This window comes from Myotis yumanensis, unplaced genomic scaffold, assembly GCF_028538775.1.
Source record: "Myotis yumanensis isolate MYYU_CA2020_CCGP unplaced genomic scaffold, mMyoYum1.0.hap1 SCAF_3, whole genome shotgun sequence".
NCBI classification, from domain to species: Eukaryota; Metazoa; Chordata; class Mammalia; order Chiroptera; family Vespertilionidae; genus Myotis; species Myotis yumanensis.
The window spans coordinates 140,957,154-140,963,379 of record NW_027223754.1 but is presented as its reverse complement, the minus strand read 5'-3'; the positions used below and the strand labels follow the sequence as shown (position 1 = coordinate 140,963,379).

Here is a 6,226-nt window from a genome sequence, read left to right as displayed (position 1 = left end):
AGAGTGTCGGCCTATGGATTGAAGGGTTGCAGGGTCAATTCCCGGTCAGGGCACATGCCTGGGTTGTGGGCTCCATCCCCAGTAGAGGGTTGGAGACAGCTGATCCATGATGCTCTCTCATCATTGATGTTTCTATCTCTCTCTCTCTCTCTCCCTTCCTCTCTGAAATCAATAAAAATATATTTAAAATAAAATAAAATAGCTGCAGTCTTTACTTAGAGAGCAGGACGTCCAGCTTGCGAGTGGGGATCTCTGTGTGGCGCACAACTAACAAGTGATTTAAAAATGGGTGATGTTGAGAAGGGCAAGAAGATTTTTGTTCAGAAATGTGCCCAGTGCCATACTGTGGAAAAGGGAGGCAAGCACAAGACTGGACCAAATCTCCATGGTCTCTTTGGGTGAAAGACAGGTCAGGCCCCTAAGATTTTCTTACCCGGATGCCAACAAGAAGAAAGGTATCACCTGAGGTGAGGCTACACTGAGAGAGTATTTGGAGAAACCCAAGAAGTACATCCCAGAAACAAAAATGATCTTCGCTGGCATTAAGAGTGCAGAAAGGGCAGACTTGAGAGCTTATCTCAAAAAAAGCTACTAATGAGTAGCTTTTGGCCACTGCCTTATTTAGTACAAATGTCTCATGACTTTTTTTTTATGTGTGCCATATGTAAATTAATCTCATACACCAGAATCAGATCATGAATGGCTAACAGAGCATTTCTTTCGGGCAGTTTTGGTTTAAATGAGATTAGCTTGTGGTTAAATGAATGCAGTCAGCTTTTTGAGCTTTGATGATAATTTTGGTTCAGCATGTGCTGTCACTGTCCTCCCTTCTAACAATGTGGTGGGACTTGATTCCTAGTGTTCAACTTTTCACAGAGGTGGTGAGTGCCATCTCAGAACTGTAGGAGACTGGCTTATATTTAGATTTATATGACTGGTGTATTAATATGTTTAAATTCTGAGGAAATCCCTTCACTGCCTCTTAGACCTGCTTGTTTTCAAGCAAGACCTGCTTGTGTTTCAGGTTGTGTTCATTAGCCTGTTAAAGGGAAGGGCTGCAGTTAAGCTGGCAGTGACCATTTTATCTCTTTGGTCCCAACTATGCCCATTTAATAAAATTCCCTGCATCTAAACTGTTGCCTTTTACTGAATGAAAGGCATTTTAGTGTGGTTTCTGTATACCATCAAATAAAGAATATTTAACACTTCTACATTTTATAGATGATCTTTAAGGTCAGATGCTTTTAAAATTCAGCATGACAAGATATAGTAGTAAACTTTGTGACTTCTTTAACTCAGACTAAGTTATAATTCAGGATTGTCGTGAATAGCTTTTCATTGACTATATATGTGTGTGATTGGTAATGGTGCTTTTGCCAGCTCACTAGGATTAAAATAGAGAATAGATCATCAACACAAAATTGTAAATTATGTCATTATAAGGCTAAAAAAAAAAAGAGTGTTTAGTTTTGTAAGAAGTTGCCAAACTACCTTCCAAAGTGGCTGCACCATCCGGTGTGGCGATCACCACACTGTTGTTCATGTCCATTTACTTTTAATTTATTTGTCTTTTCATTTAAAGTATGTTTCTCCAGAAAACATACAGTTGGGTCATGTGGATTTTTTTTTCATCCATCCTGACAATCTCTGTCTTTTCTTTGGTAAATTTAGACCATTAATATTCAAAGTGATTATTGGTATAGTTGGATTAATATCTACCATATCTGTTCCTGTTTTCTATTTGTTGCCTTTGTTCCTATTTTTGACTTTCACTTTTTCTGCCTTTTGTGATTTTAACTGAGCATTTTATATGATTGATTTTCTCTCATTTTTTTTAGCATATCTATTCTGTTTTTACTTTTTTAGTGGTTGCCCTTGAGTTTGCAATCCTATATAATAAAGAACTAGTATGCTAATTAAACCGAACAGCAGAACAACCATCCAGATGACCTTCCAGATGACCTTCCAGATGAAGCCAGGGCTGTGAGGGCCGGCCAAGGCAGGCAGGACTGTGAGGGCCGACCAAGGCAGGCGGGGCTGTGAGGGCCGACCAAGGCAGGCAGGACTGTGAGGGCCGACCAAGGCAGGCAGGACTGTGAGGGCCGACCAAGGCAGGCGGGGCTGCGGGGGCTGAGCCCCTTGCACGAATTTTGTACATCAGGCCGCTAGTATATATTTAAAACTAATCCAAGTTTACTTTTAAATAACATATCATTTTATGAGTAGTATGAGACCTTTATAATCTCTCCATATAAAAGCCAAGCGAACGGAACGATGGAACAACTGGAATGACCAAATGACAGGAATGAGAACTACCGGTCGCTATGATACACACTGCAGCAGCCAACCAGCCTGATCAGGGCTTTGATTGGCCCCTTCCAACCTCCCTTGGCTGGCCCAACCCCCGATCGCCCTCCCCTCCACCCTGATCGGGGGCAGGATCAGCCAGCCAACGTCCTGTAACCCCTCTCCCCCCCACCGGCCCAGCCCTGATCAGCCCCCATCAGGGAAGGCAGCCTGACCCCACCCATGCACGAATTCATGCACCAGGCCTCTAGTAATAAAATAATCTTAATTTCCTTCTCCCCCCTTTTATCATCACTGTCATTCATTTCATAAGTATGTATATAGATATTCTTATATAGCATACATATATATCCATATAAGCAAACATAATCATATTATTTTCCTTCTGGCTAAAGGACTTCTTTTAACATTTCTTGCAAGGCAAGCCTACTGGCAACAAATTCCTTTAATTTTATTTGAGAAGGTCTTTATGGCTTCTTTATTTTTGAAGAGTGATTTGCAGATTATAGAATTCTATATTGATTTTTTTCTTCTCAACCATTTAAATATTTCATTCCACATTTTTCTTGCTTGAATAGTTTTGGAGGGGAAATCAAATATAATTCTTATCTTTGCTCTTCTATAGGTAAAATATTTTGTCACCCTAGCTTCTTCCAGGCTTTTTTCTTTTTTCCCCAAAATTTTCTTTATTGTTGAAAGTATTACAGTTGCCCCCTTTTTTCCCCCCATTGACCTTCTCTATACTCCCCCCCAAGGTCTTCACCACACTATTGTCTGTGTCCATGGGTTATGCATATATGCATATAAATTCTTGGGTTAATCTCTTTCTACCCTCCTACCTTCCCTCTGAGATTTGTCAGTCTGTTCCATGCTTCTATGCCCCTGATCTATTTTGTTTATCAGTTTATTTTGTTCATTAGATTCCACATATAAGTGAGATCATGTGATACTTGTCTTTCTCTGACTGGCTTATTTTGCTTAGCATAATACTTTCCAGGCCCCTCCATGCTGTCTCAGAGGGTAAGAGATCCCTTTTTAGAGCTGCATAGTATTCCATGGCATTTTCTTTGTCATTTTTTTTCTATACTTTAAATGTGATATGCCTAGGTATGGGGTCTTCCCCCCCGCCACCCCGCCTTTTCTTCTCTGAGCTTCCTGGATCTATGGTTTGTAGTGTGACATTAATTTGGGGAAGTTCTCAGTCATTATTGTTTCAAACATATTATCTGTTCCTTTTCTTCTTTTTTTTCTTGGTGGTATTTCCATTATGTTTATGTTACATCTTTTGTAGCTGTCATCCAGATCTTGTATATTTTGTCTTAGTGTTGTTTGTTTTTTTCTGGCTTTTTTTTTTTCTATTTGATTTTCAGGTTGGAAGGTTTCCATTGAGATAGCCTCAAGATATTCTTTCGTTAGCTGTACTTAGTCTAATAAAAATCCCATTAAAGGCATTTTTAATTTCTATTATAGCTTTTTAAAATCTCTAGCATTTCTTTTGAGCTTTTGTTTATTTGGTTGTTTGTGTGTGTTTTCTTTTTCTTTTTTGGAATTTCCATCTCTTTACTTATATTACCCATCTGTTCTTGCATGCTGTCTTCTTTATTCATTACAGCCCTTTGATTTTGATCATCATTGTTTTAAATTCCTGACTTGCCATATTTGAATCTGCTTCTGATTGATTCTTGCTCTGTCTCTTCAGATTATGTTTGTTGCCTTTTAGTCTGCCTTGTAATTTTTTTTATGTTATTCATTATATTCCACAAATGAGTGAGATCATGTGATATTCATGTTTCTCCGACTGGCTTATTCCACTTAGCAGGATGCTCTCCAGGTCCATCCATGCTGTTGCAAATGGTAAGAATTCCTTCTTTTTGACTGCAGCATAACATTCCATTGTGTAGATGTACCACAATTTTTTAATCCACTCATCTGCTGTTGGGCACTTGGGCTGTTTCCAAATCTTAGCTATTGTAAATTGTGCTGCTAGGAACATAGGGGTGCATATATCCTTTCTGATGGGTGTTTCTGTTTTCTTGAGATATATTCCTAGAAGTGGTATTACTGGGTCAAATGGCAGTTCCATTTTTAATTTTTTGAGGAAACACCATTACTGTTTTCCACAGTGGCTGCACCAGTCTGCATTCCCACCAGCAGTGTAAGAGGGTTCTCTTTTCTCCACATCCTCTCTAGCACTTGTTGATTTGTTGATGATAGCCATTCTGACAGGTGTGAGATGGTACCTCATTGTCGTTTTGATTTGCATCTCTCAGATGATTAGTGACTTTGAGCATCCTATCTAATAAAAGAATAATATGCAAATTAACCATCACACCCTCACTCTGTCAGTCCGTCACAAAGATGGCCACAGCCACAGAGCTGGAGACAGCAGAAGGCTTGGTTGCCCCGGTGATGGAGGAAGCCAAGTTTCCCACCTGCCCTGGCCAGCCCTGAGCTCCGCTCAAGGCTACAAATTTTCAATTATAGAAGTTAAATAAATCATAGATACCTGTTTACAGCCCATGGCCGGGGCCAGCCTGAAAATGGCCCTCAGCCCTTCACCCAGGCTGGCCAGGCACAGCAGAGGGACACCCCCCACCTTGAAGGGGCTGTGGCCAGCCTGCAAACAGCCATCAGCCCCTCACCCAGGCTGGCCACACCCCCATGGGGTGAGTGTCCCCACTGGGGTGCTTGACCAGCCTGAAAACAGCTATCAGCCCCTCACCCAGGCTTTCCAGGCACCCCAGCGGGACCCTCACCCTGATCTGGGACACCCTTCAGGGCAAACCAGCTGGCCCCCACCCATGCACCAGGCCTCTATCCTATATAATAAAAGGGTAATATGCAAATTGACCCTAACAGCTGAATCACTGGGAATGACTGGTCACTATGACACACACTGATGACCAAGGGGGAGATGCTCAATGCAGGAGATGCCCCCTGGTTGTCAGTGCACTCCCACAGGGGGAGCTCTGCTTAGCCAAAGCCAGGCTGATGGCTGCCAGCACAGCGGGGGTGGCGGGAGCCTCTCCTGCCTCCTCAGCAGCGCTAAAAATGTCCAACCACAGCTTAGGCCTGCTCCCCACTGGCAAGTGGACATCCCCCGAGGGCTCCCGGGCTGCCAGAGGGCATAGGCCGGGCTGAGGGACACCCCGAGTGCACAAATTTTTGTGCACTGGGCCTCTAGTGTTTTCATATATCCTTTGGCCTTCTCTATGTCCTCTTTTGAAAAGTATCTATTTAGGTCCTTTGCCCATTTTTTGATTGGGTTGTTTATCTTCCTTCTGTTAAGTTGTATGAGTGTACATTTTTCTTGATTGCTGCACTTATTGTATCAGGTAAAAGGAACTGCTATAATTAGGTGTGCATAATATGGTGGTGAGGTGAAGGGGAAGGGAAGTTCTCTACAGTCCTATGATGAGGTCACAGTCTTTTTGTGAACCTATGTGCATGAATTCTGAGCTTCTCAAGTGCTTCCCAATTGTTTCTAATCCTCCCTGCCCCCCACACCCCCCCCCCCCCCCACACACACACACACACCTTTAGGCAGACAGGATGGCTAGAGTTAGATATTTTTCTTGTCCCATGTGGAAGGCTAGAGGGAACTGGAATTGTGTATTTCTATTCCCCCAAGTGAGTTAGGCTCCAATTAGACTCTGGTTATATAGTTTTTCCTGAGGGAAGACCTTGTTAAGAAAAATAGAGTGCTCTGGCATATTTTAAATGGTTCCTTTTCCTCTCCGCCTACCTGAAGCTTGAGGGGATTTTTCTCTGATATTTGCTTTGAGAATCCAGTACATTCCAGGATGTAAAACTCACATAAGTGTGGGGGTCCTCCTGATGACTGGGTCCCCCTGGAGTTTTTCTCTCAGATTTGTCCACTCGGAGCCTCCAGAAATTTATCATTTACTTTTTAGGTTTT

The 6,226-nt window shown here is 42.2% G+C and overlaps 1 pseudogene; it reads left to right on the top strand.

Annotated features, from left to right (window-relative positions):
• Positions 1–285: 285 nt before the first annotated feature.
• Positions 286–595, top strand: LOC139006345 (cytochrome c-like; annotated as a pseudogene).
• Positions 596–6,226: the final 5,631 nt, after the last annotated feature.